The 22,404-nt window shown below is 42.6% G+C and overlaps 1 protein-coding gene across 1 annotated transcript in view; it reads left to right on the forward strand.

Moving 5' to 3' along the window:
* The first annotated feature begins 3,035 nt into the window (after window positions 1–3,035).
* The window catches only part of znf385c (zinc finger protein 385C), a 335,644-nt gene continuing 316,275 nt past the window's right edge, over window positions 3,036–22,404 (forward strand). The window contains exon 1 of the mRNA XM_080213587.1: window positions 3,036–3,172. The gene's annotated coding sequence lies outside the window, so the exon portion shown is untranslated. The remainder of the gene's footprint in view (window positions 3,173–22,404) is intronic.

Genomic DNA, 22,404 nt, shown 5'->3' on the forward strand with positions numbered 1-22,404 from the left:
CTGTTCTGTAGCAATTTCATTAAGTTGTTATACCAATTCAGTACCTTTAAATTAATTAACAATTTCACAAATTGCCTCACCAATGGACATGGTTGAGGCAAAAACACAGAGCGTTTGTGACAGGAGATTTGGGATATATGTTTGAAATGGAGGAAGATGAGGGACTGGATCGCTCATGAGTATTGAATTGTTCTGGCATTAAAAAACCTGTATAGTTACAGGATTTTGGCTCTGTACAAGTTGTCGAGTCTTGAATGAATTAAAATCGTGCCCAATGGGTCAAATATTGCCTTTGTCAGTATTGGGCTGAAAGGTCAACGTCCACAATATGCTTGGCCATGAGCAGAAACAGGTGCAAATGCCCCCATAGTTTTGGAGGTGACCTGATGTGGCAGAACCTCTTCCTGCCCCATGTAAAATTAAAGAGGTGATAGGGCCAGGGGCAGGACTGACCTACGTCAGCAGTCCCCACTCCTTCACTTGGTCAGTGCAGATACACAGTGCCATTCCTGATAATCTCTAAGAGGTCAAAATGTCTTTCACGTGGTCCCTTCTGATCACCTTTACAGAGGAAATTTAACCAATGTTCCCCCACTCTCTGAGTCACCAGCTTTGTGTACACTCCTGGTTCATAAGCTCCTATCCACACTGACCCTGCAGAATTTCTGGATCATGGTTCTGAAATGCTACAAGATAAAATAGCAAAACCCACAGGTGGCAGGGTGGCACAGTGGTTAGCACTGCTGCCTCACAGCTCCAGGGACCTGAGTTAAATTCCAGCCTTAGGTGATCGCCTGTGTGGAGTTTGCACATTCTCCCCGTATCTGCATGGGTTTCTCTGGGTGTTCTGGTTTCCTCCCATTATCCAAAGTTGTACATGTTAGGTGGATTGGCCATGCTAAATTGCCCCTTAGTGACCAAAGACGTGTAGGTTAAGGGGATTCGTCATGGCCAGTGCACAGGTTTATGGGATGGGACAGGGATGTGGGCCTAAGTTGAATGCTCTCTCAGAGGATCTTTGCAGGCTCAATGGGCCAAATAGCATCCTTTTGCACTGTAGGAATTCTGAGATTTTATGACCTGATAACTTGGTCAAATAGTGTTTCCAAGCTCTATCAGTACTGAGAATCTATTGCGTATACTACCTTGCAATCCTGTGAGTTATAATATCCAAGACCTCTTCATCTTTCTTTTTCTCATTATCCACTCCACGCTATCCTCAACTTATGAATGCGCAGATAAAAAGTCTTCAGTGGCACTTCAAAGATATTCCAATGCAAAGAAGATTAAAGAAATAAATTTTAAAGTGTTGGTGTTATCCACATTAATTTAAAGTGGGTTGGGTTTGACATTTGGCTTCAGCCTTGTGTAGGTTTGCTGTCAGCAGTAATACATTTTTGTGTCTGAAAGTGGATGTTATTTCCACTAATGCCAGACTCTACCAAAATACTTGCTGTAAATCCATCAAACAATACAATTGAGAGTCATTATTACACACAATATCCCCTTGATAAAGCACCCTTACAAATGTGCATAGTCGCTTACTGCTGTAATTGCTAGGAGGATTTAGAGCAAATTTGCCAGCCTCACCTATTCCCGGTGACAGAGCTTTATAAATCTAATGACACAGGCTCATCTCTCAGTCAAATAATGGTTAAATCAACCGGTGGACAGCAGCAAAACCATAACAAGGTCCCATGACGAGAAGGCAGCAGCATCCATTAGAATCCACTGCCATCCATACAAATTGTCTGACTTTAGAGGATAGGTAATTCCCTGGATACCTTGAGTTCAGCAAACAATTACTGATGTGCAGAAAAAATTCTGTACTGATCTGGAACTGATAGTTGCCATTTATGCAGGTCAATCATGATGGTAATGTTAGTGCTAAGCCCTTCTGCACTATGGTCTGTCCACTTTCTTCATGTGTTTAAAACCAGACAGCTAGGATGCTGTGTCTATGAATATCCAGGTAACAGCCAAGTGGTCTGAAAAGGTATACTGTAGAGATGTTCTCAAGCCCTCAAAAGAAAGCAACTAGAGTATTGGTATTAAATATAAACAAAAAATTCTCCAACGACACATCAGGTGGGTGGCACGGTGACACAGTGGTTAGCAGTGTTGCCTCACAGTGCCAGAGACCTGTGTTCAATTCCGGCTTGGGTCACTGTCTGTGCAGAGTCTGCACATTCTTTCTGTGCCTCCGTGGGTTTCCTCCAGGTGCTGCGGTTTCGTCCCACAGTCCGAAAGATATGCTGGTTGGGTACATTGCCCATGTTCAATTCTCCGAACAGGCGCTGGAGTGTGGCAACTAAGGGATTTTCATAGTAACTTCATTGCAGTGTTACTGTAAGCCTACTTGTGACACCAAGAAATAAATTTTGGGTCCGGCAGCATTTGTGGAGAGGCGAATAGAGTAGACATTACAAGAACAAACAAGGGGGTCAGTGCTCCTGATTTAGCCTTGCGCACTCCCCAGTCCCACTGAGCCAGAAAGAGTTAAAACTGGAGACATTTTTTCCTGTAGGCAAATACTAAAAAAAAGAATAAACCCTTTCACCCTGTAGTTTAAAAAAGTGTCCAGAAAACAGTTCTGTTCTAAAAATATTTCTAATCCATTTATAATTACTTCATCCTATTGTTTCATCCCTTTCCAGGAGATGTGTGAACATTGTCATTCAGTCAGAAATGGCTATGACTGTAAAAACCCCTTTTTCCTAAAATGCACTCAACCCCGCAGAGGAAAATTATAATTACACACACTGGGTAATTTGCACTGCTATTGAGAGCTAATTTGAAATGTTGAAAACTTGCTTCTGATGTCTTGATCAGCCTTCCCATGTGACATAACAGCCAGTCTCAGAAGCCGGGCAGACTACCCGAGGGAAATTGCGTACATGAAATATGCAAGCTGCTGACTTATGTCAGTCTGTTGACGTTTGAAACCTTTATCATGCCTGTGATTTCACTTAACCAACTGCGTTTTTTCCACCAAACGTCGCACTAAGCCTGTGTCACACAGTGGTGAAAGCATTCATCGAATGCAGATTGTAGAAGGGCAGACTTATGAGGAACCATCCAGATGGAGCAATATGTTGAACTCTCCCGTCCGTTTTAAGTACAACTGCGCTGCTGCAAATCTTCAGATTGGAGGACATTCGCAGCTCATACGGTGAGTGAAATGCGCAGCCTGAACATGAGCTTAGAGGCAGGGACAACGTTGAGTAAACCAATTAAAGCAGATCTGGAGTGATATCAAATGTCCACTTTGCGAGCCCTTTAATCTCCTCATGTGACACAATTCTGTTCCCCTGAAGGATCAGGAGGACCTATGAGGGATGGTGTTGAGCTGTAGTTGGACATGCTGAAGCAGAAATAGGAGCTGGATCTGTGCAGAGTTTCTGAAGCAGGGGTCTGGTCTGCAGAGTTCCTGAGGCTCAAGTGTCTTCTGTTCCAATAATATGGTTGGCAGGGAGTTCACAGCGTGAACTGTACAGTTGGAGATTAGCTGAATATGCATGCTAGCCAGTAAGTCAATCTCATTAATCAAAAGCTGAATGCTCTTGTGAATTATCCACTGGAAAAAATTAGAATAGATTTTCTCACAGGTCTGGAATCCTTCTTTGTATTGTAGATCCTAAATGTCCCATGCCAACTCATTGACAGTTCTTCTAGGAAGTATTTAGGACAGAAATATTTATTTTGTGCTTTACCACTGATCTCTTCACGTGCTGATTTCTCATTTATCTTGATATTTGTTTTTGAATGCTCTATTTTCCCATTTTGAATCATCTTGAGTGGGTTCATAGCAGTGCCCCCACTCGCTGGTGGAAGTGGCTTCCAGAAAATTCTGTAGCATATAGATCGTTGTCACTTTGTTTCTTATCTGGTGACTTGTTGCAAACATGACGAAATTAAAATGCAAAGACATGAATATAGTTTTATAACTTGTGGCCCTATTAGTTTTAAACAGTGGGTTGGTAGAACCCGCTGTGTAAAAATAAAAGGGTTGTAGACTGTAAGTGTTGGCTCTATTCTCTCCCCACAGATGCCATCAGACCTGCTGAGATTTTCCAGCCTTTTCTGTTTTTGTAGCAATGAGTATTGTTGCTTTCACTGCTGACAATAAGATACAACCGATTATCACAGGTCTGGGCGGGTGACAATGCAGGTCTACAGGTCTGAGCGTGTGCTTTTGAAGTCAGTGTCATATTTTGCTTCACAAATTTTTGTCTGAAAGCCTTGAACCAGCAATAACTTTGTCGCATTAGTATTCAGAAGAGCCATCCAGTGTTAAAAGCGTAATTCAACAGGTACATTTTTTGGTTTTGTCAAACAGGCACGGTGGCACAGTAGTTAGCACTGCTGCCTCACAGTATCAGGATCCCAGGTTCAATTCTGGCATTGGGTAATTGTCTGTGTGGAGTTTGCACATTCTCCCCATGTCTTTGTGGGTTTCCTCTAAACACTCTGCTTTCATCCCACACTCCAAAAATATGCAGGTTAGGTGGATTGGTCATGCTAAATTGCCTCTTAGTGCCCAAAGATGTACAGGTTAGATGGATTAGTTGTAGTAAATGCATGGGGATATGGGGATAGGGTGGAGGAGCAGACCTGGGACAGCTGGAGAGCCAGGGCAGACTCGATGGGCCAAATGGCCTCCTTCTGCACGGTAGGGATTCCAAGTAAAAGTGAGGTGGTGAGTGAGCATACAAGCTCCAGGAACAGCCCAAACAGAACTCTGCGACACTGAGGAGTTTGGAGGCTCGTTCCCTTGCAGCTTATAAATATTGCCTCATGAAACTGAAGTCGAGTCACTCATCTATAACTGTTCTCACTGAAGGATATGCTAATTGTTGAGTAATTACATTGCCACAGATTTGGCCTGGCGACATCATGCTTGTGCATTTCAAGTAAATGTCATATTTGTAGGGTCAGTGTCATGTACTGTCAGGAGCACATGTTCTGAGTGTTGTGTTAATGAGCACACATCACTCAGAGGCACAAGGCCAAGTGATAAATTGACAGTATGTTATTTCACCTGTCACCAAGGAGGGATGGTATGCCAATATATTCAGAAAAGGTCAAAGTAGTCAAATTACAAAGTTTATTATGTGTTGCATGAATTATGGCTGTAGATTATTAAGTCTAACATGAAGCAAGCAGTACGACAATATCATAAGAAATTAGAAATATCACAAGAGAAACTTATGAACAGCAAAGGGGAGAGAGGCTGAGGACATATGATATCAATCTTTAATTCAGATCCATCCTGTAAACAGAATATGGACTTCATGAGACTAAAAGTGGACAGCACTCAGGAATATCTCCATGCTTTCAAGAACAAAGACTGAACCTATTTTTGGAACAATTTTATATGCTTTTATACTGGAAATCTATCTTCCAAAACAATTTTACACCATTCTAAGTATGCCGTCACTACTCTGGTTATGTCTGTGGAACTTGGAACACATGGTCTGAAAAAAAATACCACCGTTGGTTTTGTTCCCCACTGTAAACTCTGTTCTGTAACAAAAAACAAAGAAATTTAGAGCACAGGAACAAGCCCTTCGGCCCTCCAAGCCTGCACCAACCAAGCTGCCCGACTGAACTAAAATCACCTACCCTTCCAGGGATCATATCCCTCTATTCCCATCCTATTCAGGTATTTGTCCAGATGCTCCTTAAAAGTCACTATCGTATCTGCTTCCACTACCTCCCCCAGCAGCGAGTTCCAGGCACCCACCGTCCTCTGTGTAAAAAAAAACTTGCCTTGTACATCTCCTTTAAGTGACCAACTGCGTGCATTGCAACAGTTGTACACTCCTTCTTGGCGCAAAAACAGGAAAAACGGCCCAACCATGACTAACAAAAGAAATTAAGAATAGTATTAAATCCAAAGATCTGTCATATGAAGTTGCTAGAAAATGTAGCAAGCACAAGGATTGGGGACAGTTTAGAATCCAGCAAAGAATGAGCAAGCAATTGATTAACAAGGAAAAATAATAGAGTGGGGGAGTAAATGTGCAAAGAATGTAAAAGCTGACCGTAAAATCTTCTATGAGTGTGTAAAACAATTAGTGAAGACGAATGTACATCCTTTGCAATCCAAAATGGAAGAATTTATAATGGAGAAGAAGGAAGCGGCAGAGCAATTAAATTTTAGTTCTGTCTTCATGGAAAAAGGCACAACTAACTTCCCAGAAATACTAAAGGACCAAGGGTCTAGTGAGAAGGAGGAACTGAAAGAAATTGATATTAGTAAAGAATAGCGCTGGGAAAATTAATGGGACTGAAAGCCAATAAAATCCCCAGGGCCTGATAATCAACACCCAAGGCACTCAAAGAGGAAGCTATAGAAGCAGTGGATGCACTGGTTGTCATCTGCCAAAATTCTGCAGATTCTGGAACAGTTACAGCAGATTTGAGGGTGCCAATTGTAACCCAGCTATTTAAAAAAGGAGGGAGAGAGAAAACAGGGAATTACAGACCAGTTAGCCTAACATCCATCATCGGACAAAATGTTAGAGTCTATTATCAAGGATGAAATAACAGGACAAACTGAGAAACTATCGATGGGATTAAACAGAGTCAACATGGATTTATGACAAGGAAGTGATGTTCGACAAAGCTACTGGAGTTTTTTGAAGATGTAATAAGTAGAATAGACGAGGGAGAGCCAGTGAATGTGGTTTCTTTGGATTTTCAAAACGCTTTTGATAAAGTCCTACGTAAGTGTGCAAAATTAAAGCACATGGGACTGCCGGTAATATATTGACTTGAACTGAGAATTGATTAACAGAGAGGCTGTCTCAGCAGTTCTGCACTTGCTATTGTTATGTGGCTTAATGGCTCTGTACATATTGGGGGAATAGGGCATGGAAGAGGCTTGAGTTGGCATGGATGGGGCATTGGGAAGTAGGTAAGACCTTTTGAATTTACCTTTTGCAAGGTTCATAAATCCAAATTCCTCTGAGGGAGGGGCCATGAATCATTAGTCCTTGAGAAAGCTCCACAAAAATTACGGGCTGCTTGGAGATGCCTACCCCTCACAAGTTAGGAGTGCATGGTACAGTGCAGTTCTTATCCCACGCCAATGTAAACTGGGGGGGTGCTGCGAGAGGTCGCCATCGGTGGGGCCGGGTGATCCCACTGACAGGAACGGCTGGACAAATTTGGCCTGGGTTTCTGTAAATCCTATCAATTTAAGTATGGAGCTTTTAAAATTCTGATTCTATTTCTTAGTGTCCTCCAGCCCTGGATACCTGTTATTTATCTGGTTGCAGAAATAACAGAAGGTAAGCTATAGTATACCACCATGCCATTACTGATTCTGTTGCAACTAGTTATCAGTTTGTGCTCCCCCAATTTACTGAAATGACGTGGAATAGGACAACAGGTGGGTGCAGTTCTGACAGAAAGGAATATGCACCCCTTTTCTGCTGCAGTCTCCCCTGATTTATTCTTCTACAAAAGGTAAACAAGAGTATAATATCTAGACTCCGGTGTCCATATAGCCAAGGCAGGCTCTAAATAAATTCCGAAGCCACAACCTCATCAGTTCACCTTTTAAAGCTAAGCCCTACATGCTGGGATTTTGCCCTGGTCTGAGTACAATTTGTTTCCATCAAAATTTGGCATTGAAATCAATTTTTTTTTATTATTTGGTGCACATTTGCATTCCTACTATATCTAAAGATGTTATGGAGAAATGTTTTCTTTTTAAAAGCATTACATTGAGACATGATCCAGTTCAGCAACAAACTCCGAGTCCACGGAAGTAGATTATTACATTTATGTCGGTTAATCAGCCCCAAGAGCAAGGTTGCCCTTTATAAACACTGCTGTTGACAGTGCAATGTAAGAAAATACTCTGAATGTTTGTCTAGTGCCAACTAAAGCTGGCCTCACCACTGAACACGCTGCAAACAGAATTAACAAGTATAGTATTGGCTTTAACTATGTGTGTACCCGAGAACTGTAAACCACCATGTGAAGCAACCTTGTTATGGTGTAAGAGAAAACCAGATTGTAATGTATGGCTTGCATGTGACCAGAAAAGTACATAACAGATGTGTCTGGATATATGTACGCCAATTATCAAGGTTTGAAAATTCCACTGACTAGTTAGAATCATATAATCATGGAATCCTGCAACCCTACAATGCAGAAGGAGATCATTCAGCCCATCGAGTCTGTACTGACCACAACACCACCCAAGCCTTTGTCCCATAACGCCACGTATTTACCTAGCTAGTCCCCCTGATAGTGAGAGTCAATTTAGCATGTCCAATGCATATCTTTGGAGTGTGGGACGAAACTGGAGCATCCAGAGGAAATCCATGCAGACACAGGGAGAATGTGCAAATTCTGCATAGACAGTGACCTGAAGCCGGATATCGAGCCCTGATCCCTGGTACTGTGAAGCAGCAATGCTAACCACTATGCCACTGTGCTGCCCAGTTAGCCACGTGTTTAAGGCCGGAACTTTCCAGCTGTTCATGCCAGAAGGGTCTTCTGGTCCTACTGATGGTGCACACCACCACCCCCCCCCCCCCCCCCCCCCCCCACCCACCCACCATGGGTTTTCAGGCAGCTTGGGGTGAAGTCAGTGGAAAATACCATTGACAGCAGTGGGACCAGAAGATTGGTCGCTGGCCAACGGCAACCGCCTCCCGCAGCAAGAAAGACGTCGCAATGAGACTAGAGATTCCCGCCCAATCCAGATCTTTGACAAAATTGAAAACCAGAGCGTTCACCAGCTAACATATTTTAATGTTTTTTTTAATCACTTAATTCACTGCAAACTCTCCTGAGTGCTTGGGGCCAAGGGTGGGATTATCTGATTCTGACTCCAGAGGGCATTGTCGCAGATGAGACGGGAAAATTTAGAGAGCTGTTAAAAGTCAACGCCTCTCCAAGTTTTCTCGTCCTGCCCAGGTCGATGCCCGCTGTTGTTGGGGCAGGAAAATCCCGGCCCAAGTCATTTCTGGATCATAGGATTTTCTGGATTATGCAGTGACACCAGGACACCTAAGCACAAGTGTGTGAATCGGAAAACATAGTGGATATAGATATATAGCTGAGTATTACAAACGTAAGGTTTCATAAAATAACCTTGTTTTGGACTGTGGCCAGGACTCCCAGCCACTTATTGAGAGTACAGTGCAAAATGTTCATGCCTGAAAACAAAGGCAGGAGCGGCTGGCCTGCCTGTGGACAGACTTTCTGTCTCTGAGCTTTTTTGGACAGGAAGAAAGAAGGAGGTCTCACAGGGACAAAGGCCACAGCTGGCATGGTTGACAGAGAGGAGAACCTTTGCAGTTTCTTTGTGAGCAGCACACGAGAGGGAGCACAATCATTTGTCAAGTGACACATTCCATAGCAACATAGAAATTTTGGAAAATTTGATCTGGCAAAGTTCGGAGGAAAAATCACTGGTGTGGGCCCCACTGTTGAAAGTCAGTTTGTGAATTCTCGGAGGGTTAACAGAGCGAACCTTTGATTGTCACTGGATGTTACAACTTAGCGAAATGGGGAGGATCCATTGATTTGATTTGATTTATTACTGTCACATGTACTAACATCCAGTGAAAGGGATTGTTTCTTATACACACAAAGCATACCTATAGGATCCATTCATTCCTTTGAATAAATGAGGGGACAGTACGAAGTTTAAAATTAATTTCTTTTATTGAACAGAAGTTAAAGAAAATTAAATCATGAAGCAGAGAAAAAGCAAAGCGAACTTGGAGAGACTTCTACTGTCAGCCCCTGTACTGATTGCAATGATCTCAAAAGCAAACTGCACGCACACACACAAACACACACACACCCTCTGAAACCAAAACATATTTCAACCCTTATCTCGTTATCGTAACCGTCCTCGCAGGCTGTCTCTGTCCATAGAAAACATGTCTTGCAGCTGCAGTTATTTGCCTGATGTATACTCTTCAGGAATGCAGTCATTTAGAAGAATGAGGGGAGATCTCATTGAGACGTATAAGATGATGAATGGGATGGATAGGATAGAGGTGGAGAGACTCTTCCCTCTCAGAAAAGACAGTAGGACTAGGGGGCACAGCCTCAAGATAAAGGGGGGGCGGTTTAGAACGGAGTTGAGGAGGAACTTCTTCACTCGAAGGGTGGTGAATCTCTGGAATTCTCTGCCCGTTGAAGTGGTGGAGGCTGCCTCGCTAAATATTTTTAAGACGCGGGTTGATAGGTTTTTGATAGGCAAGGGGATTAAGGGTTATGGGGAGAGGGCGGGAATGTGGAACTGAGCCACGACAGATCAGCCATGATCTTATTGAATGGCGGGGCAGGCTCGAAGGGCTAGATGGCCTACTCCTGCTCCTATTTCTTATGTTCTTATGTTCTTATTTTATAGCTAACCCAGCATGCCTTCTGAGTTTTAAAATGTAGTCAAGTTTAGCAGTCGGTTTTTCTAAGCTTAGCAGAGTTAGTTACATAGGCAGAAATATCTTAAAATGAAGTCTTTGCATAAATAAAGTCTTTGCATAGACTGAAGCAAACAGGACTGTGCATATATAGAATTTCTCAATACCTTACATCAAGAAGGAAAGGAGAGGTGCAAAATGTAGTGTTACAGTCATAGTTAGGGTGTAGAGAAAGTTCAACTTAATGTGAGGTAGGTCCATTCAAAAGTCTGATTGCAGCAAAGAAGAAGCTGTTCTTGAGTAATGTTGTTAGAGAGTTTATAGGAGTTTTAAAAGTATAGACTGAGAGTAAAAGGAAGAACGAGAAGGTATGCTGGGCACAGCTCGCAAGCTGAGGGAACTGTGGAATATTCCCGATAACAACCATAATAAGGGGCAATTTAGCAAGGCCAATCCCCCTAACCCCCTCCCACATCTTTGAGCTGCTGGAGGAAAGTGGAGCGCCTGAAGAAAATCCACATGGACACGGGGAGGACATACAAACTCCACACAGACAGTGACCCAAGCTGTGAACCGAACCAGGCCCCCTGGCGCTGTGAGGCAGCAGTGTTAACCACTGTATCACCGTGTTGATACCAGCCAGTGTGGAGATGTTAATTCAAGGCGAAAGATACTTGTTGATTCCACTGATTCACCCATACTACTCAGGGTCAGGTCAGTGCAAATATCGGAGGAACAGATTTTAGCCCATTTTCAACCCCAAAATGGTAAATCTCCTTAACACTAAAGCAAGGGAACAATTCAAGTTGAAGAATGTGAACCCATTCACACATTACCCCATGACCTGTGAACCAGCAGTGATAGGCGATTTGGGGATGGAAGCCAGAACTTATTCCTGTGTGGCTTCAGTCACGGTGTGTAGGAGCAATCGAGGATCTTTGACTGAAACTGTTGAGGTCATCGTCTGTATGTCACTGTTCCCTCACGACCACATAATAATACATAAGTCTCCTGTACAAAATTTGCAAGAGAAGAATACACTATATTAAAACATGTTCATCAATCTTGCTTTTTAATTTAGGTAAGTAGTTAACTTTCCTTTTCCTGAAACATTCCCCCTCTCTGTCAGTTGGGTAACTTTTACAATTTTTTTTAGCTGAAACATGTTTACATACCTGCGCACACTCGCCCACCAAGATGCACAGTTGCTTCCATTCGATTTGACAGGTCACATTTTGCATTAAAACCAACAGGATGTCCCTGTCTGGACAAAATCCACTGACACTAAACATAGAGTTAGTAGCGCAGAAAGGCTGCCTTTGGGTGAACTCAGTGATCCTGAGTTCTCACTGGAGACTCATGGTTACATGCCAGTGATGGAGTCAGCATTGATTCTCTGACTTACACTCTGTTCAAAGCTGGCCTCAACCCTCTGCACTACAAAGGGAAAGAGAAGTCCTTACTGATCTGTGACTTTGTGTAGCATTCATCACTGATTGTCATATGCTGCCTGCAATTCAAGTGTGAGCAAGTTCATTGGTACAATGAAACTCACCAAAGTAACTCTATTACTTTAAGTATTAACTCCAGAATCCACATGGTGGCCTGGTTGTGTATAACTCATTACTATGCCATGCAGTAATTTGAAAGGTTTAGGAATGATCACATCTAAAACACAGCTGCCCATATCTTCTACGAATTTCTGTCCAACATTAATCTGTGCTCACTGACCAACGTGTTTCCTGGTCAGATAATCTCTTGAATTAAAAATTCCCATTCTCGTGCTCAAATTAATCCCTCTGCGCTCCTCTAATCCTGGTCTCTTGGGCACCCAATTTAGATTGCTTCAACACTGCCAGCCTTGCCTTCCACTGCATCAGCCCTAAGACCATAAGACATAGGAATAGAATTAGGCCACTCGGTCCATCGAGTCTGCTCCGCCATTCGATCATGGCTGATATTTTTCTCATCCCCATTCTCCTGCCTTTTCCCTATAACTCGTGATCCTTTTATTAATCAAGAACCTATCTATCTCTGTCTTAAAGGTACTCTTTGACCTAAGCTTTGTAACTTCTTCCCAACCGCTCCCGCATATCTCTTCCTTTTTCTTTCCTCTGTTAAGACACCCTTTAAAATCGACCACTTTAACCAAGCACTTGTTCACTCACCTAAATGTTATTTGATAAAGATAAAATACTGCAGATGGCGGAATCTGAAACAAAAGCAGAAAATGTTGGGTAACCACAAAGGGCCTGACAGCATCTGTGGAGAGAGAATAGAGCCAACGTTTCGAGTCTGGATGGCGCTTCGTCAGAGCTGAATGTCACTTGATGTGGCTTGTTGTCTGATTTTGATGGAAAGTGTCTTGGGCTGTTTTGCAATATTAATGGTGCTACATAAATACAAGTTGTTGTTGGAATGTGATAAACTGGAAAAGGATGCAACGGTGAAAAGATCAGAATTAATGCTCTCCTGACAAAGAGATTGGAATAGGGTGCATAAATTAATAATAAGAACAGTTACAACATTTTGATCACTATCACCTTCACAATCACAATATGTTTATTTTGAAAGGACTGATTCTGAACATGATGATCTCCCGCAAATGAATGCTTCTGTTCCAGGTTCTTGTGCCATTCAAATATTGCCATTATTAATTGATGGAGGTTGACAAAGATGCTGTGATGCTTTTTGCCATTGTTAACCGTTCCTTGCTAGAACATGCATTTACTTGTGGGGTACTATGTGGTTTCCCTTCTGGTATCCGAGTTCAATTTATCCAATATCGGCCTGAATATATCCTGCAGGGGAGACACGTAAAATAGAGGGGGGATGTTGTAATGTGGGGTGGGCGTCCATCCAACAATCTTCCCACTCACCCCCGAGCACACCCCATAAAAGGAGAGTGACAGCCGCTGAAATTAAGCGCCCATCCAGCATAGTTAAAAGCATAATTAAGAATCAGTTAGGTTTAGTATCAAATCAATTGACCTCATTAATACCTGCCTATGCCATTAATCATTTGTTATAATTTGATTTATTATTGTCACATGTATCGGGATACAATGAAAAGTACTGTTTCTTGCGTGTAACACAGACAAAGCGTACTGTTCATAGAGTACATAGGGAAGAAGGAAAGGAGAGGGCAGAGAATATAGTGTTACAATCACAGATAGGGTGCAGAAAAAGATCAGCTAAATGCGAGATAGGTCCATTCAAAAATCTGATGGCAGCAGGGAAGATGCTGTTCTTGGGTCATCAAAATGGATAAACCTTTGTGTGTATGTGTGTGTGTGTGTGTGTGTGTGTGTGTGTGTGTCCACCTATTGTACTTACCCTACAAAACCACAGCAGGGATGCTTGAATTATTTCCAGGATATTGCACACACAAGCAGATTGTGAAAGAGAAAATGTGAGGATTTGCATATTTTTAATAGGGTAGAATTGCACAAAATGGGTAGTTGATCTTCCAGTCCATTTGATGCACTGCCACATCAAAGGTTACTGCACAAGGTAAGAGGACATGTTGTAAATTAGCATTGATGCACAATTTGTGAGCTAGCAGGGAACAAGGATTGATGGGTCTTTTTCGTGTAACTAGTGGAGTGCCACAGGGATCAGTCCTGGGGCCTCAACTATTTACAATCTACATGAACAATTTGATAAAGAGACCAAATGTGAGGTAGTTAAATTTACGGATAGGTACCAAGATAGATACGAAAGTAATTTGTCAAGAAGAGATAGAGAATCTGCAATGGCAGACAGGGCAAAACAATTAGTAAATGAAGTGACTTAGAAACATAGAAGATAGGAACAGGAGGATGCCATTTGGCCCTTTGAGTTAATGTGGAAAAATGAGAACTTATCCACTCGGGCAGGAAGAACAGAAAAGTAGTGTAAGATTTCAGTGAAGGTGGTGCAGGGAAATCTGGATGTCCTGATCATAAAATGTTAGTGTATAGGTAGAGCAAGAGATTTGGGAGGCAAATGGAATGCAGGCATTTATTGCAAAGAGACTGGAAAGTATAATTGTTCTTATTGAAACATGTAAGAGGGGGCTTGACTGGGTAGATACTGGGAGAATGTTTCCACTAGGGGCCACAGGCTAGGATCCACCTCCCCCCACTCCTCACCCCCAACCTCACTTCCTGCAGTAGGTTTTCCCATGGAAGATGAGGTGAGCCTTTCGCTGACTCCAGGATCTTCCAGTCCTGCCAAAGTCTACAGATATTTGTATGGTTTGCCCACCCAGCCCACCTGGAACCTGTCACGGGGAGTTGACTTTAGCGGGACCCCACCAACAGGAAGGGCCAGAAAATTCCGTTCTATAGTTTGAGAAGAGGAGGTCTTCCATTTAAGACTGAAGTGCGGAGAAATATTTTCTCTCATTGGGTTGCTAGTCGCTGAAATCCTCTTCCCCAGAGAGCAGTGCAGGCGGCATCATTGGATGTATTCAAGATGCTTGGGTGCTGTTCAGCAGATTTTTGATAGACAAAGGAGTTGAAGACTGAAAAGTGGAATTGAAACCGCGAGCGAATCAGCCATGATCTTATTGAATGGTGAAGCAGGTTTGAAGGGCCAAATGCCCTAACCATTTCTAAATGTTATGTCTGGGATTTTACGGCCTCACTTGAACGAGGGTGGACAGCGAGAGCCTTTTTCCTCGGATAGTGATGGCTAACACGAGGGGACAAAGCTTTAAATTAAGGGGTGGTAATTATAGGATGGATGTCAGAGGTAGGTTCTTTACTCAGAGTGTAGTAAGGGTGTGGAATGCCCTACCTGCAGCAGTTGTGGACTCACCAACTTTAAGGGCATTCAAATGGTCAGTGGACAGGCATATGGATAACACTGGAATAGTTTAGGTTAGAGGGTCATTAGATTGGTTCCACTGGTCGGCGCAACATCGAGGGCCGAAGGGCCTGTACTGCATTATAATGTTCTATGTTCTATGTTCTATTCCCGCTTGAGGTCAATGGACATTTCTGTTGGCCGTCCCTCACTCGCTCTGATTCTGTGGCAGGAAAGGCAGTAGAATTCCGACGTATGTTCCACTGCAATCTCTTTCACAGTGACCTCATAGGAAGCAAAATGGGTCCAGGGCAGGAGTGCGACACAAGTAGCAGATTCACTATCACTGCTCTGTGTGACCACAGAAGGCTAATTTCACCAACAAAGATTGCACAAATGATTTTCATGAATTTCCGTGTAAAGAAATAATGGTTCCGTCCCTATCTGTTGCTCCAGGAAGAAAATGGAATGAGAGGAAGGCTGAGCAATGCTGCGAATTTGCAGTGGCAATTGCGAAACCAACGAGAATGTTTTCAGAATTCAATGCTTTGCATTTGTTTTACATTACCACTTCACAAACACTGCATGTTTTATACAAGTGTAACAGTAAATATCAGTTTGGTGTTGGGTGTAGGTTAGGAGCGAGCTGTCTAGCCTGGCAATGTGGCTAGCAACTGTCTGACCAATTGATCAGATCAGTAGCAGCACCTTCAGGGTCATTCCCAGCAATGGGTTCAGTAGATTTGAATCAATTTAGCTTTAGCTGAAAGCAGGCTATCAAATCAGCGCTTTTTCAATCATCCCCTTGACTAGCCTGTTGCAGTCTCTGACTGGCTTTTTGGGAGTGAGAATGTTCATGCCATGGTTAACGGTATTATGGATCTGCGAACTCAGACATCAGTGTCTTGCCTTATTGCTCTATGTGAGGTGTTTTACAGAGAAAGTAGCAGGTTTAGCTAGGGTGTTATGTAGTTGTCTCAAGCCTGAAGAAGAAGTAAATATTATTTGCCAAAGTAAAATTGAAAGCTCAGAAACGAGAATCAATCTTAAAAGGTAAACCCCTACCAAAAATGATGTTAGAGCAGGAGATGGGGCCCAGCAGGGGAGGGGGGTGTTTTTAAAATGAACTGGAGTCTTTGTTTTTTGCTGAGAATCAAAGACATTTTCTGAAAATAGAGAATAAATGCACTTGGCCTTAACGGTTTCTGGGTCACAGCACCCAAGCATCTTGAAAAATAGAAATAATAGTTTCTCCGCATTAATCCAGTTACTCACATTTTGCCAGAGATTAAATCTAAATCAATATCACAAGGCTATATTGGACAGAAAAGAAAATTACTTGTTTGATGCTCGAGGGCAATCAAAAAATGGATCAAGACAGGTTAAAATGATGCAGTTGTAGTTTATACAGCCCCAGTGCTTGCGATTAAAATTTTCAGGATTGGCTACCATTAATTGTGGAATTTATTTTTTACTCACACATGGATACGCACATCATTGATGTAATAAGTCACTGGAGGCAGAAGTCCTTCACCAAAATCCCTTTATTTACAAACTCTAACAGCAGTACACAGAGTGCTCACAGTCAGCAGTCTACCTCCAGAGGTGCCAGAGAAACTGACACTCCCGGTTAAGTAAAGGCAAAGACTCCCTGATTGGCTCATTGATTGGATCCTTAATCAGGGAGTTCATACTCCAATAGGAAAGATGCAATGGTGCGGTACTTTTGTCACTGGGCTAGTAATCCAGAGATCCAGGATCATGCTCAGGCGACCCAGGTTTGAATCCCACCATGGCTGACAGCGAAATTTGAATTCAATTTTAAAAAATCTGGAATGAAAAGTCTTATCAATGACCATGAAACCATTGTCAGTTAAACTCATACTCCAATAGGTCAACCTCAATGGCCTGATTGAAGTCATTACAACTGACCAGGCTTGCATTTATTGTCTTTGAGAAGTGGTGATGAGCCATCTTCCTGAATCACTGCAGCCTATGTGGTGTAGGGAGGGAGAATGGAAGGCAATGGTCTAGTGGTATTATCACTAGACTATTAATCCAGAAACTCAGCTAATGTTCTGGGAACCTGCGTTCAAATCCCACCATGGCAGATGGTGGAATTTGAATTCAATAAAAATATCTGGAATTTAGAATCAATAATGATCATAACACCTTTGTCAATTGTTGGAAAAACCCATCTAGCTCACTAATGTCCTTTAGGAAAGGAAATCTGCCATACTTAGCTAGTCTGGCCAACATGTGACTCTACAGCCTCAGTAATGACTCTCAACAGCTCTCTGAAATGACCTAGTGAGCTACTTGGGCAACTAGGGATGAGCAATAAATGCTGGCCAGCCAGCAATGCCCATAACCCATGAATGAGCAAAAACATTTGACCCAGTGACAGTGAAAGAACAGTGACATAGTCCCAAGTCAGGATCCTGTGTGGCTTAAGAGGGGAACTTGGAGGTGGTTGTGTTCCTGCACATTTGCTCACCTTGTCCTCCTAGATGGTTTGAAAGGAATCTTGGTACACCTTGTAGACGTTACACCCTGCAGCCATAGGGTGCTGTGGGTGGAGGACGTAAATGTCTAAGGTGGTAGATGAAATATTGATTAAGCAGACTGCTTTATCTTGGGTGGGATCATGATTCCTGAGTGTTGTTGGGGTTGCACTTAAGTGAAGTGTATCACACTCCTGATGTGCTAGAAAGACTTTGCAGAGTCAGAAGGTGAACCACTCTTTGCAGAGACCCCATCCTCTGACCTTTTCTTGTGGCCATGATGTGGGTATGCCGGCGTTGGACTGGTGTAAACACAGTAAAAAGTCTGACAACACCAGGTTTTAGTCCAACCTATTTATTTGATAATATTATCAAATAAATAGGTTGGACTAAAACCTGGTGTTGTCAGACTTTTTACTTTTCTTGTGGCCACAGGATTTATGTGGCTGATCCAGTTAGGTTTCTGAGGTAACTCCCAAGATATTGATGGTGGGGGAGGGTGAAGTTTGGCTGGTTGGGTAGAGGGGTGGGGGAGGTTGTTAATGATAATGTCATTGAACATCAAGGGTTGAATGTCAACTGGTTGAAGAAGTTTTGTTGGAGATGGGCATTGCCTGCCATGATTGTTGAATTATGAACATGAAACAGTGGGTCATGGAAGATACCAGCGTGAGTAATGTGTTAGACAATAAAGCATTTATTTCTTGGGGTTTTAGCACCAAGGCTGCTCAATCCGAACTACATTTGCATTAATATGTTGCTAATGCTGTTGTTGTCATGTTTTCTATGGTCTTTGAATTTTAGCTGAATATTTTAAGATGTTGAGGTTAATAATTGCATACCCTACTTTCAAGTTAATACTACTTTGGAGGGGAGTCAGAAAAGAACAGAGGCAGGAATAAGCTAGCAAAATTGGACTTGCAAAGTGTTGAAAGTCGTGGCTAATGTGGATGCGAGCATTTTTCTTTATTAAATTGGCTGCTAAGTGGCGTAACAGCAGAATGCTGATGGTGACAACTGTAACAATGATTAATGTCTCTGAAACTTGAGCTTCCTGACTGGTGCACAGAAAGCCTTGGAGAAAACGTACTGGGATGTCAATGAGTAAGTCACAGATTTCCAAAAACTGAACTCAGTTTCAATAAATAGGCAGGGGATGATTAAGTCTGAATTTAGACTTGCATATGCATGGAGCATAGTTGGAGTCAACATTCTCATCCAAGAAAAAGTCCACGGCCATGATAAATGACTATGAAACTTTGCTGGTAATCTTAAAAGTGCTCTTGGATTGATACAAAATTGTGTTTGTAGCAAAAATAATCAGGGTTTGACAATTTGTGTGGTGCTACTCCAGTCGTAACCCTTCTGTGGAACTTGACCTCTATCTACAATTCTCTGACATCCTCTGAAATAAAATTAACTTTTGTGACAATGCTCTTCAACTGGCTGGGTAAGAACCACCATACATGGGCGCCAGAATTGGGGTCACTCTTCTCCAATAGCTTGTTGACAGAGGTCCAATATTCCATCAGTGGCTTTCCTTAACTTTGGGTTTGCCAAGTGGAGTCTGACCTTTTTGAAGATTATTATTATTCACCAACTTATCCAATTACCTTTTTCACTTACAAAATATTCTGCAGGTTAGGTATGATTGCATAGCTAAGCAACTGAGTCCAGAAATCTCGTGGCACCTTATTTTAATATTGTTGGAAGTTCTATGCTCTGGTCAGGTGTCTGTCTCGGACCCCAGGAGCAAAACCATGGAAGTGACAGTGGTGAACACATCCTACCGCAGTGGTGCAACCTTGCCTGATCCCAGTAATCTGAATTTGCAACAGCATCCTGCCAATCCCTGAGGTGGAGTCAGAGATCATACAGAAACTAAAGCTCATAATAATTATCTCAAGGTTTTTATCCTGAACGACAGGGTTGCTTGGTGACTGGATTGAACATTGCTATTTTGTGCACTATGACAGCATTCACAGGGCAAGAGTGGGACCTGTGCAATTTGTTGGGTCAATTCAGGCTGTTTTCATAAAGATTCCCAAAGGACACTCCAAATTGCTGCCAAAAAGTAGGAGCATCAATCATTAGAAATATTCTGGGAGTTGCTGGAAGGAATGGGATAGAAACATGGCTGGTCCAGGTTTGGCCACAGATTGCAACTGATCCACAATCCTGTTGCAATAATGTCTTGGAGGCAATCTTTGTACTGCTGAAGCAGAACAAATATCGGTAGTCCTAAACAATACAGCCAGCTGCACAATCTGTGTGACATGGGATAATACAAACTTGTTTACTGTGATTGCCATCTTTCAGATAAAATATTCAACCAAGGTCCCACCTGTCCTCTCAGGTGGATGTAGAAGATCTTCATGGCACAGTCTTGTAGAAAAGCAGTTACCATAGTGGCCGATATTTATCCCCAGATAGCAGCGCAGATTGTCAGGTCATTACGACATTGCTGTTTGTGGGAAGGTGCTGTGTGCTAATCAGCTGTCCCAATTCATACATGGAAGTGTTTTGTGACTTCCTGGTTGCTGTGAAAAGCACCAGTGTCACGATGGGGACAAGACCGGTAACTTTCTTTTAGAAAAGAAGAAACTGAAAATCCCAGTCATTTTCTGGAAGATTGAAGCTGCAAGATTCAAAAGTTTAAAACAATTTCATTTGTCCTGTACAAGAGGCAAATGGTAATGGGGGGGAATTTTCCCATCCCGCTCGCCACTGGAATCGTTGCGGGCGAGGGACGGACCGTGCAAAGATCCATGGACCTCGGGTGGGATTTTCCAGTTTTGGGGAAAGTGTGGTGGGAAATTCCCACCCTACAGATAGAATTTTATATATAACGTTTGGGAAGGTGTCCCAATCACATTGCGCCCATGTACGATATTCTGGTCAGCAGGCACATGTGCAAATCGGAAGCATGCCCACTGACAATCAAGGAGTCCATTTAAGTTAAATAACCAGATACTGACTGAGATTTTCCATTGCCCATCTGCCTTTATGGGTTGGCAGATGGGCCAATTGGCCAGGCAGCCTTTATTTTATGGCTGCAACTTCCATCCGGAGCAGGATTAAAAGTCAGGGCTCAAATAAAAAAATCACAGATGTGCCTGGGGGCTGAGGTCCGTGTACGATTGTGCTGTCTAGACACTCGGGGCACAGATTTAACTCTGAAATTTATTTTTCGCAGTTCAGCAGCTCCCTGAGACAGCTACACAGAGGCTGTTCCCCTGAGGGAGCACATTGGGAGTGTCTGCCGACATTCTTCCAAACGTCCTCCACCCTCAGCCTTTCACAGTGCATGGTTCACACTGGATGGCGGTGAATTGGCAAACCAGCAGGAAATTGCACTCTGGAGCTGAATGCAGAAAGGAACACATTTCACTCCTGCTCCCAGACCTGCCGCGTGTGCAGATCCAACATAGAAACAATTTAGGCCTATGTAGTATCTTAGATAACCCTGTATATTCTAAAACCCATAATCAATAAAGGTTGAACATGAATTAACATGAATTTTAGTCAATTAAACATTATAAATTGTATATTAAATGGCAGATGCGACAAAGGCAAATCTTATCAATTGGCTCAGCAGTCCATTGGGAGGATTCATTCTCTTTCTTACTTTCCTGTTTCAATTTCTCTTTTTAAATAGAGTCTATTTCAAAAATTGCATGCTTTGTCCATACATTCCATGCACTTTTTCCCTTTGCGAAACCTAAAGCTTTACCACAGTGAAGGTTTCTTTGCAATCATTTAAAAATACAGTGAGTTCTTATCACCCTAAACATTTTCCCATCAGCTGATCACATATGTGCAGGTAACCTTCCTATATATCACAATTAACATGCAGCAAACTTTCAATATTATAAAGGCGTAACCAAGGGGGCGGCATGGTGGCTCAGTGGTTAGCACTGCTGCCTCAAAGTGCCAGGGACCCAGAGTTCATTTCCCAGCTTTGGGTCACTATCTGTGCAGAGTCTGCGCGTTCTCTCTGTGTCTGCGTGGGTTTCCTCTGGGTTCTCCGGTTTCCTCCCACAGTCCGAAAGACGCACTGGTTAGGTGCATTGGCCATGCTAAATTCTCCCTCAGTGTACTCAAACAGGTGCTGAAGTGTGGCGACCAGGGGATTTTCACAGTAACTTCATTGCTGTGTTAATGTAAGCCTATCTGTGACACTAATAAATAAACTTCTTAAAAAATTAGATTTTAAACATATTTCATAATTACCACGTAGTATACTTTTTAAATTATAAGGGCGTAACCAAAGCAAAATCAAGTCAGATTAGTAGATTTCAAATGTCACAAAATTATCGTATATCAGAACTTTCTTCTCTCCCACACCACAGAACCATAGAACATTAAAGCACAGAAACAGCCCTTTTGGCCCTTCTTGGCTGTGCCGAACCATTTTTCTGCCTAGTCCCACTGACCTGCACCTGGACCATATCCCTCCACACCCCTCTCACCCATGTACCTGTCCAAGTTTTTCTTAAATGTTAAAAGTGAGCCCGCATTTACCACTTCATCTGGCAGCTCATTCCACACTCCCACCACTCTCTATGTGAAGAAGCCCCCCCCCAATACTCCCTTTAAACTTTTCCCCCTTCACCCTTAACCCATGTTTTCTATTTTTTTTCTCCCCTAGCCTCAGTGGAAAAAGCCTGCTTGCATTCATTCTATCTGTACCCATCATAATTTTATAC

This window comes from Carcharhinus amblyrhynchos, chromosome 27 (genome assembly GCF_965287045.1).
Source record: "Carcharhinus amblyrhynchos chromosome 27, sCarAmb.v2.hapA, whole genome shotgun sequence".
NCBI classification, from domain to species: Eukaryota; Metazoa; Chordata; class Chondrichthyes; order Carcharhiniformes; family Carcharhinidae; genus Carcharhinus; species Carcharhinus amblyrhynchos.